The 21237-nt window shown below is 37.5% G+C and overlaps 1 long non-coding RNA gene across 2 annotated transcripts; it reads right to left on the bottom strand.

The window, feature by feature from the left end:
• Nucleotides 1-3164: 3164 nt before the first annotated feature.
• Nucleotides 3165-21237, bottom strand: LOC125924549 (uncharacterized). 2 transcript variants are annotated; one of them, XR_007458462.1, is made up of 3 exons: nucleotides 20770-21237; nucleotides 17596-17780; nucleotides 3165-3634 (listed from the first exon to the last, which is right to left on the bottom strand). It is a non-coding gene; the product is annotated as an uncharacterized LOC125924549 (long non-coding RNA). The 2 variants fall into 2 exon arrangements; XR_007458461.1 differs by lacking the exon at nucleotides 3165-3634 and adding an exon at nucleotides 3809-4091.

Here is a 21237-nt window from a genome sequence, read left to right as displayed (position 1 = left end):
ACACAACTCATGTTACTGTCCTTTTTCTGTTTACATTTCTGTTTCCTTCCTAGACTGTAATCTCCTTGGCAGAGGAATTATCTTATTCATCTTTGAACCCAGTACTTAACTTATAAGAGATGCACATTGAAGACTTGGCAGATGACCATTACCATAACCAATAAGGAAGAGATGAACATGTGCCCCAGATGTGATACTCTGAGAAGAACACACCATCTACAATGCAGTATTTTTGCCAAGAATGCATAACCTCAGTCTTTTATGAGGAAACATCAGACAAGCACAAAATAATGAACTTTTACTAAGAATGTGGGACATGGGGGCATTACATTCTCACAAAATGTCAATGTCATAAAAGACAAAGAGGGGCTGTGGAAATGTTCCATATTAAAGAAGGCTGAAGAGACATGGCAATTAAATGCAATACCTTATTCTAGACTGGATCTTTTATTGGACTGGAAAAAAATGCTATCAAGGAAAATATTAGATCAATGAACAAAACTGGAATATGAATGATAAAGTATTACAACAATATTAATTTTTTTATTTTGGGGAGAGTCCAAGGTGGGGGGGGGGCGCAGAGAGAAAGGGACAGAGGATCCAAAGTGGGCTTTGCACTGACAGGCTGACAGCAGGAAGCCCAATGTGGGGCTCAAACTCATGAACTGCAAGATCATGACCTGAGCCAAAGTCAGAGGCTTAACCAACTGAGCCACCCACATGCCCCTCAATATTAATTTATGAATTTGATAAATTCATGTGGTTCTGTGAAAAAGTGTCCCTATTCTTAGGAAATATATGTGGAAATATTTAAGAGTAAAGGACTCCATATATGTAACTTCAAATACTTCAGTAAAAAATTATGCACAAACACACACACACACACACACACACACACACACATACATGCAAACATACACAAAGAGAGAAAATGACAAAGCGAATGGAGTTAAATGTTAGCAATAGATGAACCTGAGTAAAGAGTATATATATGTTCCTTGTATGGATTTTGTATTTCCAGCTTTGAAATTATTTCCAAATGAAACATTTTTAAAAAGACAAAAAAGAATACATATATTTAAAAAGATGCTCAACTTAACTACAATTCAAAGGAATGCAAATTAAAACAATGAGAAAGCATTATTCACTACTGGCAAAAATTTTAAGGAATCATTAAAAGTCAAGGTGTAAAAAAAAACAATACTGTCTTGCACACTTTAAAAAATAAACATGTCATTGCATGTTTTTATACTACTAGAAAATCTATATGTATTTCTTTTCCGTTGGCTAGAGTTTTAGATGGGACAATTACCACAGCTGCAAATAGATACATACATACATATTTCTATAGAGAGATAGAGATAGAGACAGAGACAGAGACAGAGAGAGATAGATAGATACTTGGGACTTTTAAAAATCTCCTTAAAAGGGGAACAAACTTTTAGGGAAAGGCTTTTTTGCCCTTCAGCCTTCCCAAAAGTTGTCTGAAGCCAAAGATCTGTATATAATGACTGTGCTGCTGTCTTGTTGCAAAGAAAGAAGTCTGCATTCCAGATAACTTTATTTATGCTCCAGACAAGCTATTGACTGCCTACCATGGTACTTCTTTTATGTGAAAGAAAAATTAATTTCTATCTTGTGTAAGCCCCCCTGACTCCTGGTGTCTTCTGCTTAATGCAATTCCCAAAGCAAATTGCCAATTTTTTTTTCTTAATTAAAACTGTTTTCTTAGGGCAGACTTGGCAACACAGAGTCACCTGGAAGTTCACATATGGCCAAAAGCACAATGACTTTTCCCACCATTCTGGGAAAATTCAACATTTCTGGAGCAAAATGTGCAAAAGTGAAAAGCAGGGATAGAGTCAAGAGCACTTCTGTGATTTTGAATTATGGTTCCATTCCTAGGCACATACTTTAAAGAAGCTTCTTGGAGACCAATAAGAGGAAAAGAAATATACAGAGCCTCAAATTATCAGAGAAGGTATTTATATTATTAAATCAATGGCACTGGGGAAAATAGCTAATTAGACATATTGGTCATACTGGCCATTTAACACTTTCCTCACAACTTAGAATGAAATAAATTTTTAAAGGATTAAAATGTTAATTACATAAAATGAAACCTTATAAAAGCTTTGGGGGGGGGGAAGGTGAATATTTAATTGATCTCAAATTGGGAAAGGGCTTTCAAAATATAAAAGCAAATTACAATGACAAAGACTGCTAAAATGGATTTTATCTGTTCGTTTTAAAGCATAAGCTTAAGAGGCAAGTTACAAATTTGGGAACTAAAATATTAAAGTAAAATATTGACTATTTTTAGATATAATTTGTTCAACAAAAATATATTGCCTGTTACACTTAAGACAGTATTCTAGCTTCTAGGTGTGCGGTAATGAATGATGTAGCATGCTGTCTATATGAGGTCAGACATATGAGTAATGCGGTCTATATGAGGACAGACAGACACAAATAGTACTCACTACCCAATCAGATATTTACTTATAATTGTGATCGATGCTACAGAGTAGTATGAAATATCACATAGAGAAGTATGAGATATCAATAGCACCCAGGGGTGCCTGGGTGGCTCTGTCGGTTAAGCATCTGACTCTTGATTTCAGCTCAGGTCATGATCTCAGAGTCATGAGATCGAGCCCCATGTCAAGCTCAGCACGTCAAGCTCAGCATGGAGGCTGCTTAGGATTCTCTCTCTCTCCATCTCTCTCTGCCCCTCCCCTGCTCGTGTTCTCTCTCTCTCTCTCTCTCAAAATAAATAAATAAACTTAAAAAAAAGAAAAGTGATTAACAGTGGTTCTGCATCTTGCAAGCTATCTAAAAAAAAGTATTATAACTTTTATAACAATAACAAAGCAATAAATATGTGAGAATTTTTAAAGAAAATAAAAGTTTTAGGTACACTCTTTTAATAAAATACCCATTTTTCTATAACACAATATTATCTAGATAAAAAGGAAATGTTTCTGAAAATTATTCCAATGCTTCAGTTAATCCCAAATAAAGATCTGGACATACTCTAATAAATGACTGAACTTTTCACTCCATGGTATTTGTCATAGAAACCCCATATTTACTAGATGCTGCTATCAAAATGAGAAGTATTTCCAAAAACTGGTGATCTGAAGAAACATTACTCTTTCTTCCCAGTAGGCTAAGCCTATGAGTATGTTAAACTGCATAAAACTGTCTCTAATACAAGTACAATCTCAAACACACTATTTTAAATTTTTGTTTATTTAGGTTGAAAGGATAGGAGCACAACAAGCTATGATTTAACGCAGATTTTGACTGTGATAGTCTTTGTTAAAAAGGTAAACATATTGTTTTCAGTGACCATTACAGCTAACAGTCAAAATAGATGCTTTCAACTCTTTACTCAGCAGGCTTGCTATTCCCAAAACTCTCTCAAGAAAATGCTTTAATAAGGAATTCAGAGTTTTCAGTTTAAAGTGACGTCTAGCTGTTCCTTGCAGAATTGGCTGATTCCAAGTCTTGAGAAGAATAGACACAAGGCGAGTCTGGGACGTCTTGGGCCAGAACCCAGGACACATTTATGAAAAACAGGAACTTGTCAAACACAGCACCAGCTGGAATGGATCCCACTGGCCAGCTCCTGAGTAACTGGAACATCAGAAAGAATAATGGCTGCAATCACCTGTAATACACTGACTAAGTAAAATCTAACTGCTCACTAAAAATAACTGTGAAGACTCAGAAAAACTGATATCAACACTGAAAAACAATAAAGAAAAAAATTCATATGGACAGAACGTGAAGCTAACATGTGAAATACAAATGGTTGCTAACACAGGCTTTTCTTTTAAAAAAATTTTTTTTAACATTTATTTATTATTGAGAGACAGAGAGAGACAGAACATGAGCAGGGGAGGGGCAGAGAGGGGGGGAGACACAGAATTCGAAGCAGGCTCCAGGCTCTGAGCACAGAGACTGATGTGGGGCTCGAATTTACATAGAGATCATGACTTGAGCTGAAGTCAGATGTCAACCAACTGAGCCACCCAGGTGCCCCTAACAGAGGCTTTTCTGGTTGAGAAAGATAATCTTCCAATCTAAAGGACAAAAAAAAAGTTACAACGTATGCCCACAATATAGTAGCTTAAAATTTTTTACATTTCTGTCAGGAAAAAAATGTTAATTCATATCTAATTTTATCCTTTTAAAAAGTTAATAGAATTATTGTCTAAGCATCTGTAAAAACAAGGAAATCTACAACTACAGTAGTAATAGTAGTAGCTTCACAAGATCATTGTGAAGATTAAAGAAAATAGTATAATATAACAAAAAATACAAGGACTTCCAGGTAAAGATGATAGAATAAAGTTGGATCTCAGAATCCTTTCCCTCCATATCTGACAAAATAAACAAATAAATAAAGGTTGCAAAAAGTAGCCAAAAAATTACAAGCAAAAGTAAAACACAGTAAAGTATACTAAATCATGTCATAAATTTTGGAAAGTTTCAGCCATGACTAGATCATAATCCCATACCTTCTTCCAAGGAATAAGGATAAGGGAAAATATTGAGTTCAACTAAATCCTGGGAATTCTCCATTTTATCCCCAAATTTTTAAAGAAGTGAAAAAAGAGTAGGTAGGGAGCTCAGAGAAGCATTAAGGAAAATCAATGAAAGTAGAATTTTCTATTTTCATTCAAGATCTTCCCAGGGTCTGCAACCTAATTCACATTAGAATCACCTGGGAAGCCTAATTTAAGATTATCAATTGCCAGGCTGCATTCCAGATAAATCAAATTATAATTTTTATTGGTAGGACACAGGTATTGGTATTTTTTTAAAGCTTCTCAGGTATTTCTAATGTGCATCCAGCATTAAGCTCCACTACACTGGAGGAATCTCTTGAAGTAACTGCATCCCATGGCCACATGCTGAATTGGAGTCAGCAGATATCCCCCACCATAGGCGCAGGATATACTGCAATTACATGGAGTTAGCCCTGACACAGGATATTAACAAAGACATCAAAAAATAATAGGACCCAGGTCTTCCAACAAAGGAAATACGGAATATATTTAAAAAGCTACCAAATGGTAGATTTTAATATTACTATATCAATTATTACATTAAATGTAAATGGCCTAAACAAATTAATTAAAGTCAGAGACTATCAGGTGGATAAATCAAAACCTAACTATATAAGAAACCCATTTTAAATATAAAGATACAGATAAGTTAAAAGCGAAAGGAAGGGAAAGATTATACCATCCTAACACTAATAAAAAGTACATTAGTATCAGGAAAAATAGTCTTCAGATTAAGGAATAGTGCCAGGAATAAAGAGCAGTATTTTTTTAAATTTAAATCCAAGTTAGTTAACATATAGTGTAACAATGATTTCAGGAATCAGTAGTCAGTAGCTTCTCATAGATTAAAATAAAAAGCCCGTAACAGCCAAGCCTAATTTTCATTTCACTAGGTAATTCATAACTTTCCTCTGGCAGTGCTGCCAATCTCTAGGTGAGAGTCTGTCTCTGCCAGGTCCTACTTATTTGTTCCCTTCTATTTCTTTTTTTTTTTTTTTAAGATTTTATTTTTAAGTAATCTCCACATCCAATATGAGGCTCAAACTCACAACCCCAAGAACAAAAGTTGCATGCTGTACCGACTGAGCTAGCCAGCCAGGCACCCCTGTTCCCTTCCATTTCTTTTCAATGATGAACCTCTGATGTATATCAAACCTAGGGACGTTTGTGTTTCTATTGTCCCTAATATACCATCTAATGTGCTGCAAAAGGAAATGACTAGTTGCCCATTAGACAGGAGGAACAATTTCTCAGCTCCCAAAAGGTTGCAATGTTTAGCACCAAATGCCAACTGTTTTAAAGCAAAAATCCTAAATGCTTTGAATAATTTTTAACAGTTTTGCTGAGATATAATTCACATATGATACAATTCACCCATCTAAAGTATGTAATTCCAATGGTTTTTGGTATATTACCTTTTTAATATTTTCAAATTGTGGTGAAATATATATATATATATATATATATATATATATATATATATATATAACAAACCTTGGCATTATTTTCTATTTTTATTAAAATTCCAGTTAGTTAACATACAGTGTAATATTAGTTTCAGGTGTAAAATTTAGTGGTTCATCACTTTCATATAATACCCAGTGTTAATCCCAAGTGCCCTCCTTAATGCCCGACACCCATTTAGCCCATCCCCCCACCCAACACCATACCAGCAAACCTCAGTTTGTTTTCTCTATTTAAGAATTTCCTACGGTTTGTCTCCTTCTCTGTTTTTATCTTATTTTTGCTTCCGTTCCCCTATGTTCATCTGTTTTCTTTCTTAAATTCCACATATGAGTAAAATCATATGATAATTGTCTTTCTCTGAATGACTTATTTTGCTTGGCATAATACACTCTAGTTCCATCCATGTTGTTGCAAATGGCAAGATTTCATTCTTTTTGATCACCAAGTAATATTCCATTGTATGTATTGTGTGTGTGTGTGTGTGTGTGTGTGTGTGTATACACACATGTACCACACTTCTTAGGGATAAAAAGCAGTATTATACAATCATTAAAGGGTCATTAAGAAGATATATCAATATGGTACATAATCTAAACATATATGAACCTAACAACACATATTCAAAATGGACAAAAGCTGATGGAACTGAAAGGAGAAACAGGCAAATCTATAATTACAGTTGGAGACTTCAACATTCTTATTTCAGAGCAAATAGAAAGAAATTCAGTAAGGTTATAGAAAACCTATAATACAATGCTATCAACACTTGATCTAATTAACATTGGTAGAATTTTCTACCCAACAGTAGGATACAAATTCTTTTCAAAAGCATATGAAACAAGGCATCATATGTAAGTGATGAATCACTAAATTATACTCCTGAAAACAATATTACACTATATGTTAACAAAGTAGAATTTAAATAAAAACTTGACAAATGAAGTATAATAAAAATGAAGCATATGAAACATTCACCAAAATAGACAATATTATGAGTCATTAAAAAATCCTCCAGGGGGTGCTTGGTTGGCTCAGTCGGTAGACATTGTGACTCTTAATCTTGGAGTCATGAGTTTGAGTCCCATGTTGGGCATAGAGATTACTTAAAAAAAAATCCTTCAATCAATTTGAAAGAACCAAAATCATAAGATATATATTCTCTGATCATAACAGAATTAAACTAAAAATCAGTAACAGAAATAGATCTGTAAAATTTGAAAATTTGAAAGTTAAGCAACACACCTCCAAATGACCCATGAGTCAAAGAGGGATCTATAAGGGAAATTAGAAAGTATTTTTAGTTGAATGAAAAGAAAAACACAACATACTAAAATTTACGGATGCGGCAAAAGCAGTGCTTAGAGAAAAGTGCATAGTATTTACATAGCATTAAATTCATATATCAGAAAAGAAGAAAGGTGTAAATACCATGATCTAAGTTTCTATCTTAAGAAACTAGGGGGGAAACAGGGTGCCTGGCTGGCTCAGTTGGTAGAGCATGTGACTCCTGATATCGGGATTGTGAGTTTAAGCCCCATGTTGGATGTAGAGATTACTTAAAAATAAAATCTTGAGGAAAAAAAAAAGAAAGAAAGAAAGAAAGAAAGAAAGAAAGAAAAGAAGAGGAAGGACGCCTGGGTGGCTGAGTCAGTTAAGTGTCTGACTCTTGATTTCGGCTCAGTTCATGATCTCACGTTCATCTCTCATGAGATGGAGCCCTGTGTCAGGCTCTGCACTGACAGCATGGAAGCTGCTAGGAATTCTCTCTCCCTCTCTCTCTGTCCCTCCCTGCTCATGCACACACACTCTCTCCATCAAAATAAATAAATAGTCATTTTTCAAAAAAAAGAATAGCAAATTAACCGTATAACAAGTAGGAGGCAGAAAAAAAAAAAAAAAGAAAAGAAGGAAAAGGAGAGGGAAGGAAAAAAAATGGGACCAAAAGCTAGTTCTTTGAAAAGATCATTAAAATTGATAAGTCTCTAGCCAGACTAATCAAGAAAAAAAAAAGAGAGAGAGAAGGCACAAATTATAAATCACATAAATGAAAAAAATGAAAGAAGGAACATCATTACTCGTCCTACAGACATTAAAATACTGATAACAGAATATGACATACAACTCTGAGTTTATAAAGTCACCAACTTAGATCAAGTGGACTGATAGGGAGCAATGAGTCAATGAGTCAATGTAAATGTACAACCAAGACTAAACCACTATATGGGTTATAGCTTCAAACATATTGTTAGGGACATTGATAATATAAAATAATAGTATTATTAATAAAAACAAAATGTGAGGAAAAGGGAAGTGATAGAAGGTATAAAGATGGTAATTTCTTTATTTTTCATAGCAAAGAGTTTACCATAAAATTTGAAATTGAACTACGTGTTTACAGAATATAAAATCTTCAATTCTTAGGGGGCCTGGGTGGCTCAGTTGGTTGAACATCTGACTTCTGTTCAAGTCATGATCTCACTGATGGGTTCCACCCCCATGTCAGGCTCTGTGCTGACAGCATGGAGCCTGCTTTGGATTCTCTCTCTCCCTCTCTCTCTGCCCCTCACCACTAATGCTCTCTCTCTCTCGCAAAAATAAATAGAGGCTCCTGAATGGCTCAGTTGGTTAAGCATCTGACTCTTGGTTTTGGCTCAGGTCATGATCTTGCAGTTTTGTGGGTTCAATCCCTGCATCAGGCTCTGCGCTGAAGGTACGGAACCTGCTTGGTATTCTCTCTCCTTCTCTCTGCCCTCCTTTACTCATGCTGTCTGTGTATCTCTCAAAAGAAATAAATAAACTTTAAAAATAATTAAATAAATAAATAAAGATTTTTTAAAAATTAATTCAAAATTGACCATAGACATAAATTTAAGTGCCAAAACTATAAAACTCTTAGAAGAAAATACAGGCGTGATTCTTTATGACCTTAGGTTAACCAAGCCCTCTTTGTTTAAAAAGCACAGACAACAAAGGAAAACTTACATAAATTGGGCTTCATCATAATTAAAACCTTTTGTACTTCAAAAGATACCATCAAGAAAGTGAAAAGACAATCCATATAATGGGAGAAAAATATTTGCAAATCATATATCTGATAAGGGACTTGTATCTAGAATACATAAAGAACTTTCATAACCCAATAATATAAGGACAAATTACCAATTTAAAAAATAGGCAAAGGATCTACATAGATATTTCTCCAAAGAAGATATACAAATGGCCAATAAGATATCCAATAAGGGGTTAATATCCAAAATATATAAAGAATTTATACAACTCAATGCCAAGAAAACAAAACAAAACAACAACAACAACAACAAAACAAATAACCCAATTAAAAATGGGCAGGGTGGGTTGCCTGAGTGGTTCAGTCAGTTAGTTGACTCTTGGTTTCAGCTCAGGACATGATCCCAGGGTCATGGGATCAAGCCTCACATCAGGCTCTGTGCTGAGCATAGAGCCTGCTTAAGTTTTTCCTCTCTCTCTCTCTCTCTCTCTCTCTCTCTCTCTCTGTCTCTCCCCCACCCCTCCTTCACTCTGCCCCACTTATGAGCTCTCTCTCTCTCTTTAAAAAAACTTTTTTAAGAATGGGCAGAGGACCTGAGTAGACATTGTTCCAAAGAAGACATACAAATGGCCAACAGACATATGAAAAATGTTCAACATCACTAATCATCAGAGAAATGCAAATCAAAACCACAATGAGATATCACCTTACACCTGCCAGAATGGTTAGTATCAAAAATACAAGAAATAACAAGTGTTGGTGAGGATGTGAAGAAAAAGGCACCCTCGTGCACTATTAGTGGAAATGCAAAGTGCAGCCACACTGTGGAAAACAGTATGGACATTTCCCCCAAAATTAAAAATGTAATTGCCATATGATCCAGTAATTCCACTGCTGCGTATCTATCCCCCTAAATGAAATCATTAATTCAAAAAGATATACACACCTCTATGCTTAATTGAAGCATATTTACAACAGTCAATATATGGAAGCAATCCAAGTGTCCATCCATAAATAAATGGATAAAGATGTGATACATACATATATATATATATATATATATATATATGGATACATATATATACATATAATGGAATATACGTGAGATTTATATATATATATAGTGGAATATTACTCAGCCATAAAAAAAGAATTGGGATCTTGCCATTTCTAACAACATAGATGGACCTAAAGGGTATAATGATAAGTGAAATAAATCAGACAGACAAAGACCATATGATTTCACTTATACATGATTTAGGAAACAAAAAAAAAAAATGAACAAAGAAAGGGACAAACAAAGAAAGAAACGACTCAAATACAGAGAACAAACTGGTGGTTGCCAGGAGGAGGTGGGTGGGCAGATGGGTGACGTAGATAGAGGAAATTTGTAGCAGACTACAAGTCTGGAGTTCTCTCTTGTCCAGCAAGAGAGCAGATGCAGAATTGAGTGCAACAGAGGCTAATGCCTGGGAGGAGACAAGAGCCCCAAACAGGGATTTTGTCTCCCTATTTATTGAGTTCACAAGATACTACCCACGTGGTGAACATGAGGGAAAAAAAATCTTACACACGTGAACATGGAGAAAGCAATCAGATAGTAATCATTAACTTGTATGTGTAAGAAGCAAAGGATCTGGGGGGCAAGCAGAGTTTGTGATAAAGGTACATTGGCGCCAGATGGAAAGTAATTTCCTGCAGGTGATATAACTCGTGATTCCATTACAGTATCTCTCTAGCTAACCTTGGGTGTTTTCACCCCGTGGTGGCAGTTTTCCAACCTAAGGTTTTTTTTTTAACCCATTTATGTAAGTAGAACCTCTTTCCCCACAGAAATTAAGAGTACATTTCTTGTGAAGAGCACTGAGTAATGTATAGATTTGTTGAATCATTATACTGTACATTGGAAACGAATAACACTTTATGTTAATTATACTTCAATTTAAAAATACAAAAAAAAAAGATAAATGGCCAATAAGATCACGAAAAAATGCTTATTATTAGCCATCAGGCAAATGGAAATCAAAACCACCATGTCATATCATTTTTTTCCCACTAGTATGGCTAAAATGAATAAAGTCAGAAAATAACAAATGTTGCAAAGGATGTGGAGTAATTAGAGCCATCATACACTGTTAGTGGGAATCTGGTGCAGCCTCTTTGCAAAACAGTCTGGAAATTCATCAAAAAGGTAAACATACCTTATGATCCAGCAATTCAACTCCTAAGTATATATACTCAAGGGAAATGCAAACGCATGCCTACACAAAAACTTGCACAGAAATGTTTACAGCAGCATTATTCATAACAAGCAAAAAGTGGAACTAACTCAAACGTCTATCAATTGATGAATGGGTAAATCAAATTGGTATATCCATACAAAGGACTATTACTCAGCAATAAAAAGAATAAAATACTACTACAGTTTATAACATGAATGAACCTTGAAAACATTATGCTAAGTGAAAGTTCAATCACAAAAGACTACGTATTGTATGATTCCATTTATTTGACACACCGAGAACAGGCAAGTCCATAGAGACAGAAAACAGATTACTGATTGCCTAGGGCTGGCGGGTTTGAGAAGCAATGGCTAAACAAATAGGCCAATGAACAGAATGCCTATAAAAGGTCAAACTATGTATGGGAACTTGGCATGTGACAGAAGTAGTAATAAAAATTAGTTGGGATGGGGGGGATAATTCAATAAATTAATTTGGTACAAGTGGTTACCTGTATGGAAAAAAATAAAATTAGATCCTTACATCCTAGTATATACAAAAATAGATACCAACTAGATTAAAGGCCTAATATTAAAAACTTTTGTAATGTAAAAGTTATTACAAACAACACAAAAAGACAAGCCATCTCTATATAGATACTCTAGAGAAAATAAAGTACATATACATTGCAGCATATTTTGTAAGACAAAAAATTGGAAACAACCAATATTCACCAGAAGAATAGAAACACTAGTTTAACTACACAGCACCCAATGTAACAATATGGATAAACCTCTAAAACATAATAATGTTGTGTTAAGAAGCAAATTTCAAAAAGGTACGTAAATATTACACCAATCACATAATGTTTAAAAACACAAAAAATACTACATCATTAATGAATACATACATATAAAGTAGAAGTATATAAACAGGCATTTAAAGAATATGCTTGAAGACAATGATTATCACGACAAAAAAGGGAGAGAGGGAACAAGATGAAAGGGTAGGATTTTAACTTATCTGGAATTTTTGCTTATTAAAAAAAAAACTGAAGCAAATATGGTAAAATCTGCCCAACGAATACACAGAGGCCAGTTAATTACTTTCTGTATGTTTGCTATATTTCATAATGTAAAAAAAATTAAATAATGCCTAAAATAAAAATTTAAAACACACACAAAAATCATATTTTTGTAAGATTATTTGTCTTCAGGCCTACTATATATTTGTATATTTACATATGCATATATATGCTCTACCTCTACCTATCAGATAGATCAATCTAGAAAAACAGATCTACAAAAATGTTTACCTAATATTAACATAACATTTTACCTATAGTATTGGCATTCTTTTCTTTATTATACTTTTCAACTTTTCTCTTTTTTTTAATTTTTTTTAATGTTTATTTATTTTTGAGAGACAGAGACAGAGAGCAAAGGAGGGGCAGACAGAGAGGGAGACTCAGAATCCAAAGCAGGCTCCAGGCTCCTAGCTATTAGCACAGAGCCTGATGCAGGGCTCGAACTCATGAACCACGAGATCATGACCTGAGCTGAAGTCGGATGCTTAACCGACTGAGCCACCCAGGCGCCCCTCAACTTTTCTTTATTATACTTCTCAACTTTTCTCATTCTAATAAAGAATATGTATTCATATTTTTCTAACAGTCAAATAACTTTGCTTTATTTTTTTCTGTATTTTATTCAGATTTCCTTAGTTCTTACCGTTTACCTAATGTCCACGTCCTGTTCCAGGACCCCATCCAGGATACCACACTACATTTAGTTGTCATGCCACCTTAAGCTCCTCCTGCCTGTGACAGTTTTTCAGACTTCCTAATTTTTTTTAATTTATTTTATTTTTTTTTAATGTTTATTTATTTCTGAGACACAGAGACAGAGCATGAATGGGGGAAGGGCAGAGAGAGAGGGAGACACAGAAGCAGAAGCAGGCTCCAGGCTCTGAGCTATCAGCACAGAGCCCAACGCGGGACTCGAACTCACAAACCGTGAGATCATGACCTGAGTCAAAATCGGTAGCTCAACCAACTGAGCCACCCAGGTGCCCCATTTTAAAATTTATTTTTGAGAGAAAGAGCAAGAACGCAAGTGGGAGAGGGGCAGAGAGATTGGGGGACAGAGGATCTGAAGCGGGCTCCGTGCCGACAGCAGAGATCCCGGTGCAGGGTTTGAACTCATGAGATCATGACTTGAGCCAAAGTCCAATGGATGCTTAACCAACTGAGCCACCCAGGCACCCCCAGACTCTCTTATTTTTGATGACCTTGACAGTTTTGAGGCATCCTGGTAAGATATTTTATAAAATGCCACTATACTTGGATTTATCTGATGTGTTTCTCATGATTACTCGGGGGTTATGGGTTTTGAGGAGAAAGACCACAAATATAAGATACCATTTCCATGACATCACATAAAAGGTACATACTTGTAACATAACTTACCACTGTTGACATTGACCTTAATCACCTGGCTGAGCTGATGTTTGTCATGTTTCTCCACTTTAAAGTTACTTTTTTCCCCTTCTTTAGAAAGAAGTTACTATGTAAATAAAAGCAAAAGAAAGAAAGAGAAGAAAGAAAGAAAGAAAGAAAGAAAGAAAGGAAGGAAGAAAGAAAGAAAGAAAGAAAGAAAAGGAGAAAAGAGAAAGAGAAAGAAAGAAAAAGGAAGAAAGAAAAGGAAGGAAGGAAGAAGTCACTATGTGTTGTCTACACTTAAGGACTGAGTTAGGCTTCCGCTTTGAGGGCAGAGAATCTACATAAATTATTTGGACTCTTCTGCATGGAAGATTTGTCTCTTCTCCATTTACTTATTTATTCATTCTTTCATTCATTTAATCATTGATCTCAGCATGGACTCAGGGATATCTGTTTTTCACCTTGGGTTATAATCCATTACTACTATATTTTATTGCTCAAATTTTTCCAGCTTTGGCCATTGGGAGCTGTTTCAATTGGCCCCTGTGTTTATTTGACACTCCCCTTCAGTGTGTAGTTTCTGTTTTGTTTTGTTATCGGTTTTTCAAACCAATGAAAAAGGTTAATATATTAATAATGATGGAGATTCTATAGATTTGTTAATAATGCTTAGTACAGTGTCAAGCACAAAGACCTCAACCATAAGTAAAATTACTGATATAACTTAGCTGACTATTTTAACTCAACAATATTATTAAACAGTTTTACTTTATTTTTTGAATTTTCCAAATTAGAAAACACTGCATATCTGTGACATTAACACAAGCTAACCTTTATGGAGCACTCACTATGTCAGGAATCATGCTAAGCACTTAATTAACATCAACTACTCCATTTAATTCTCACAACAACCCTGCAGCTCAACCCTGAGGAACAGAAGGCTTACTTAGTGACATCACTCTAGGAGTCAAGGATCCTATTTCTCAAAGTGTGGTTTTGAAAGAGAACTTTACCTCCATTTTTACCTTAGTCTGTACTTTCTAACTGATGAAGTTTTCCAACTTAACTTTTAACTCAAGCAAAAGAGCTGGCGGCTAAAGCATCCCATGATGGGAACGGAAACTACCCCCTCAAATAATAACAATTGCCCTGATGCCAGCAAGAGCCCCCACAATTGACCCCAAGACAAGGCTTGGCCTGACCTGTATTGCCCACCTACATGCACCCACCAACCTTTGTCCCACATTTTCCTTATATAAACCTAGCACTATCTTCAGCACTTTGGAGTCAGTCTTTGGGATATAAGTCTGCTGTCTTCCCAGTGTAGTCCTCACTGAAATAAATTCCTTTCTTGCCTCACTACCTCTTGTCTCTCTGCCTCTGGATGATGTCAGCAATAAGTGGCTGAACCTGGTCTGTTTGGGACCCCTGGGGCCAGGTGCTCTTGCACCCTTGGGCCCCGGCTACAGTCCCTGGATCAGCAGCATCAGTGTCATCTGAGAATTTGTTATAAATGTATATTCTTGGCGCTCACTCCAGATCCCTGAGTCAGAAACTTGGGCCGGGGTCTAGAAAGCTGTGTCTTAACGTGCCTTCCAGGTGACTCTGATGCACACCAACCCTCAAGAGAGTGATAAAGCCGGGCTTTAAATCTGGGTGTGAGACCTCAGAGCCCTCCAAAGCCCATGTGCTTCATCACTTTATGACACTCACTCCTTAATACACTAAGAAAGCCAGTGATAGGTAAGTTCTACTTGAAAACTGATCATAAAAGAGATGACAGTCTGGGGCAGTTTCATCCTAATCCCTTGGTTCTAGTTCTTGACCAAGTCATTTTAAGTACTAAGTTTACCACTAGAGGGAGTCCTTATATCCCCTCAAATACTGAATCTTCAAAGAGTAAAAAAACAAAATTAGGGGCGCCTGGGTGGCTCAGTCGGTTAAGCGTCCGACTTCGGCTCAGGTCATGATCTAACGGTCCGTGAGTTCGAGCCCCGCGTCAGGCTCTGTGCTGACAGCTCAGAGCCTGGAGCCTGTTTCCAATTCTGTGTCTCCCTTGCTCTCTGCCCCTCCCCTGCTCATGCTCTGTCTCTCTCTGTCTCAAAAATAAAAATAAACATTAAAAAAAAAAAATTAAACAAATAATAAACAAAACTATTTGCTAGGGAGAGGTTTTGTATCTGTGTATCAACATTAAAACAATTTTCTTAAGCTATCTAACATGTAACAGCTACATCCAAAGTCATGTTGTATAGGCATAAACAACGGCAAAAAAATACAATATATCATGGTTGCTCACTTAATATTTTCCTTTCTAAAATGGGACAAGGGGGAGGGGAGGAGAAAGCTAAGATTAAGAAAATAATAACATAGGATTTAAATAAAATAATCTAATTTAAACTACATCATCACCTCTAAAGTTTCAAAGAAATACGACTGGAAAAAAGCTCAAAAACTGCTCCAGTTATATGTACAGGTACCTCCTTCCACCTCATGCAGGGCACTTGGTTTAAAAAATGGTAAATCCAGGGGCACCTGGGTGCCTTAGTCCTTTAAGCATCTGACTTCAGCTCAGGTCATGATCTCACGGTCCATGAGTTCGAGCCCCACGTCAGGCTCTGTGCTGGCAGCTCAGAGTCTGGAGCCTGTTTCGGATTCTGTGTCTCCCCCTCTCCCTACCCCTCCCCCTGCTTGTGCTCTGTCTCTGTCTCTCAAAAATGAATAAACATAAAAACAAAAAAAAGAATGGTAAATCCAGCACCTGGTATATGACAAGTTCTCAGTAAATAATGCTGAATAAATGGTGAATGAAGTTAATGTAACTCTTTGCCTCCACTGGACCTTTCTTAAACCAACCTAGGTCAATTAGAATTCATTCAATGTTATGCAAAATAAAATTGTGCTGTTTTCACAATAAATAAATATCATGTAGTAACTTAAGAGAAGTCAGTGAAAAGTCAGTAGTAATTTAAGAAATCACTGAAAAAAGTCAAGTTATACAGCTGGTATCCTGGAAGAGTAATTCCCAGAGATTTTGGAATGCTACAACCATGATTGGCTACATACACTCTCCTTATTTCAAATATGAAATGGCATTCATTGACTACTTAAATTAATTTATTTAATGCTTACATTTGTTTAAGAACATTGCAAAAAAAAATCACAATGTACGTGGTGTGTGTGTGTGTGAGAGAGAGAGAGTCTAGAACAGTGGCAAGCACGCTGGAAAGAGAAGACAAGGGATTTAATTTCAATGTTCTGAAATGTCTGTTAACAAAAGAGTAAAACCAAAGAAGAGCCCAGAACTCAGGAGATGGGTTCCTAGAACATATTCATTCCATATGTTAGGTGGAGGCTGAAAGAGTACAATTCAGTATATTTTTGTTCAAAAATTGTACATGAGGCATTTGCTAAAAGATTTAAAAGTTACATGACGAATACGATAGTTGTCGCTGTAACATATAAATACTAAGATAAGGACTGTGATCCTTAATTTGTATCAACTTGACTGGGCCACAGGATGCCCAAACTTTTGACCAAACATTTTTCTGGGTGTGTTTGTGAGGATGTTTTGGAATGAGATTAACATTTGAATTGGTAGACTGAGTAAAGCAGATTGTCCTCCCTAACGTAGGTATGCCTCATCCAATCAATTTAAGACCTGACTAGAAAGAGGTGAGTCAGATGGGTGATGGGCATTGAGGACGACCCATCCTCAATGGGTGATAAGCACTGGGTGTTGTATGTAAGTGATGAATCACTGAATTCTACTCCTGAAACCAATATTGCACTATAATGTTAACTAACTAAAATTTAAATTAAAAAAAAAAAGATACCTGACTAGGACAAAAAATCTGAGGGAGAAGGAAAGCTTCCTACCTGACTGCTTAAACTGGAATGTTGCTTTTTTTCCCAACCTTCAGACTCAGCCAGAAATATCAGCTCTTCTTGAGTCTTGAGTCTGCCAGCTTTTGGACTAGAATTCATACCATCAGCTCTCCTGGGTCTCCAGCTTGCTGACAGCATGTCCTGGGACTCAGCTCCCATTTTCACATGAGCCAGTTCTTTAAAATAAACCATATGGGGGCGCCTGGGTGGCGCAGTCAGTTAAGCGTCCGACTTCAGCCAGGTCACGATCTCGCGGTCCGTGAGTTCGAGCCCCGCGTCAGGCTCTGGGCTGATGGCTCGGAGCCTGGAGCCTGTTTCCGATTCTGTGTCTCCCTCTCTCTCTGACCCTCCCCCGTTCATGCTCTGTCTCTCTCTGTCCCAAAAATAAATTAAAAAAAAAAAACGTTGAAAAAAAAAATTAAAATAAACCATATGGATGGATGGATGGATGGATAATAAAAACATATATATACACTATATTTAGTACATATACACATATACTATTGGTTCTGTTTCTCTGAAGAACTCCAGTGTAAGGAACAAATTTTTTCACCATGGCTGAACTGCCTACGTGACCAGACCCCCTCCCTACCACTCCAACTACATCACCTATCATGATGCCCACCTCCTCTACTCCAGTCTCTTTGATTTTCTTCCATTTCCTCAAACACACCGTGCTCTTTCTGTCGTGGGGTTTTCACTCATTCATTTTTCATTGGTAAATTCCATTAATTACTAATTCCATTAGTTCCTACTATGAATCAAGGACTTTGGTGGTGCAGAGAATATAATGTGAACTGTGCCTACGTCCATGCAGATTATATTCTAATCATGGGAGACAGAAATAGCATATAAACAAATAGGTTAATTTCAGAGAGTGTTATGTGCTTCAAAGGAAACAAAACAGAGTGATATGGTAATGATTAGGTGTTCAGAGAAAACCTCATTCTGTAGGCACCTTTAAAGCAGAATTCTATGTGATAAGAGGGGGCCAGCCATGCGAAGACCTGAGGGAAGAGTGTTCCAGGCGGAAAAAAACAACAAACACAAAACTGATTCTAAAACGAGCTTGATACATGCTGGGAACAGAAAGAAAGATACTGTATCTAGAGCAGAGTGGGGGCAGTGGAAGTAGATGGGAAGGCAAGAATGAGATACAGCCTTCATAGCCAGAGTAAGGATTTAAATCTTGATTTTAAGCATACTGAGTCCGTCTTAGGCCATTTAAGCTGCTATAGCAGAAACAAAAACATAAACTATGCAGCTTATAAAAAACAGAAATTTACTTCTCACAGTTCTCTCCCTCATTGATGGCCATCTTCTCAGTGTAACAAGGCAGAAGGAGCTACGGAGCTCTCTGAAATCTCTTTTATTAAGAGCGCCAACAGGGTTGGGACATCTGGGTGGCTCAATGGGTTAAGTGCCACACTCTTGATTTTGGCTCAGCATGACCTCATGATTCATGAGTTCGAGCCCCACATTGGGCTCTGTGCTGACAGTGCAGAGCCTGCTTGGGATCCTCTCTCTCTCTCTCTCTCTCCAAGAAATAAATAAACTTAAAAAAAAAAAAAAAAGAGCACTAATAAAGCCTTCCCCTAAGGCCCCATCTCCTAAAACCATCACCCCAGAAATTAGGAATTCAACATATGAATTTGGGGGAGACATAAGCACTCAGATGATTCAGCAGAGGCTTTGAAAGGTTGGCATGATCTGATCTACATTTTTTTTATTTTGCATTGCAATGTGTAACTGTGGACGTGCAGAGACCAACAAGGAGGGTCTGCGGTAAAGGTGAATGATAATAGTAGCTTGGATTATGGTGATGCAGAAATGAAAAAGGAGTGATTCAGGATACGTTTTGGCAGTGGGACAGATGGAAACTGTCAGTGTGCCTGGGGAAAAGAAAGGATGGCTCCAAAGTTTTTGACTTGAATAATCAGCTGGAGGGCAGTTAGGATAGATGGGAATGGGATTGGGGTTTGGGTTGGGAGGGAGGGAATCTGCCTATCCTGTCCTTCTCTTTGGACTACTTTTCCCTCCTTCTTCACCTAGTTAACCCCTTCTCAATCTCTGAATCTCAGTTCAAATGTCACTTTCTCAATGAACTACTTTCCCCATCCAGTTCAAACCAAACTTCTGTATTAAGTATATGTCATCGTGCACCATGTACTTTTCCTTAGTACCTGTGTTATAATGCAAAAGGGGTCACTAACATGTTGCCTCTGTTGCCCCTGCTGATAGCCTTCTCAACCCCAGACTTGTGAGCGAGGTCACCCTGGCTCATCCAGTCACCAGCAAACCCAGAGCTGGCCAGAAAGATATAAAAGAGCCCATTTGAGTAGACTAAAGTAAAAGAATCACCCAGCCCATTCATAGAATCCTGAGTTAGCTAAAGGACTATCATAAGCCACAAGGTTCTGCCATGATTTGTTATACAGCAAAAAATAGATAGAGTAGCACATACCTCAACTGCAATTTTACAAGTATTTGTTTGATTAGTGTCTATCACTCTGAGGAGACTGTGCACTCTACAAGAGCAAAGACTATTCTGATTTTAGTTTACTACTCCACGCTCAGAGTCCAGCACACTATCTGGAATACAACAGGTCCTGGATAGATAACTTGCCGAATGAATACAAGGGGGGAGAAGAGAGGAATACAGGTAACATAGGAGAAGAAGGGGAGTTCCATAAGAGAGGTAACAAAGGACTGGGGATATCCATTTGTCCAAAACAAACTTTCATCAGCCTAAGGCACTGACAATACAAGACCAAAACTGCATTTCCTCTACCTCTACCTCCAAGAGCTCAGTCTAGACTGGGGGAGACAGCACAAAATCCAGAAAATACACTACCAAGGAAGAGGGCCCTAACGTGCTGTTGGGAAGACAGAAGCGTGAGGCGTGTGTGTGTGTGTGTGTGTGTGTGTGTGTGTGTGTGTGTGTGAGAGAGAGAGAGAGAGAGCGCTTGAATTTCCTCCTAACAGTGTTTACTTGGAAGAGCGGCACAAGGTAAGGTCAGAAGACCCAAAGAACATGGGTTGTTCAAAGGCAAAAGAAAAGCCTCCCGTTTGTTGTTTATCTCAGAGTATATTGTTCAACAGTTTAAGTGGCTGTCACCTCGTTGAACGCTAAGGTCCGTCAGGATGGGGGTCCTTTCTTCTTACCTTTGTTTGTATTAGTTCCAGTGTCTAACCCAATCTTTTCCAGAAAATAGGAACTCAACAAATATTTGCTGAATAAGTGAAAAGTTAGGGATGAGACGGTAAGCAGCGCTCCTACCAAAGGCAGCTTCCAAGAGCCCACGTTTTCAGATTCAACACAGGGACGCGGACACGCTGAGCATATGCTCTGAAGCTAAAGGGCGCGTCAGCAGAAACTGGACCCCATTGGCCTTTCCTTTTACGTTTCCCTCCCAGTTACTGGCTGATTGGCTTTTCGCTCCTTTGCCCACAGTCCCGGCTGGAGGGACCGGAGGCGGTGTTTGGCGAGCGCGGCTCTCGACGAAGATGAAAGGCCCAGCAGCGGGCACCGGCCTAGGCGCTGTGCCAACCGCACGCGGCGGGAGGGAACGCGCGGGCCGAGGGCGCGGGCGGGTCTCGGGGCGGGCGCCGGGGCCCCCCGGCTTTCCCTGG

This window comes from Panthera uncia, chromosome F2 (assembly GCF_023721935.1).
Source record: "Panthera uncia isolate 11264 chromosome F2, Puncia_PCG_1.0, whole genome shotgun sequence".
NCBI classification, from domain to species: Eukaryota; Metazoa; Chordata; class Mammalia; order Carnivora; family Felidae; genus Panthera; species Panthera uncia.
The sequence above is the reverse complement of the archived record's forward strand: the minus strand, read 5'-3'. Positions and strand labels throughout refer to the sequence as shown.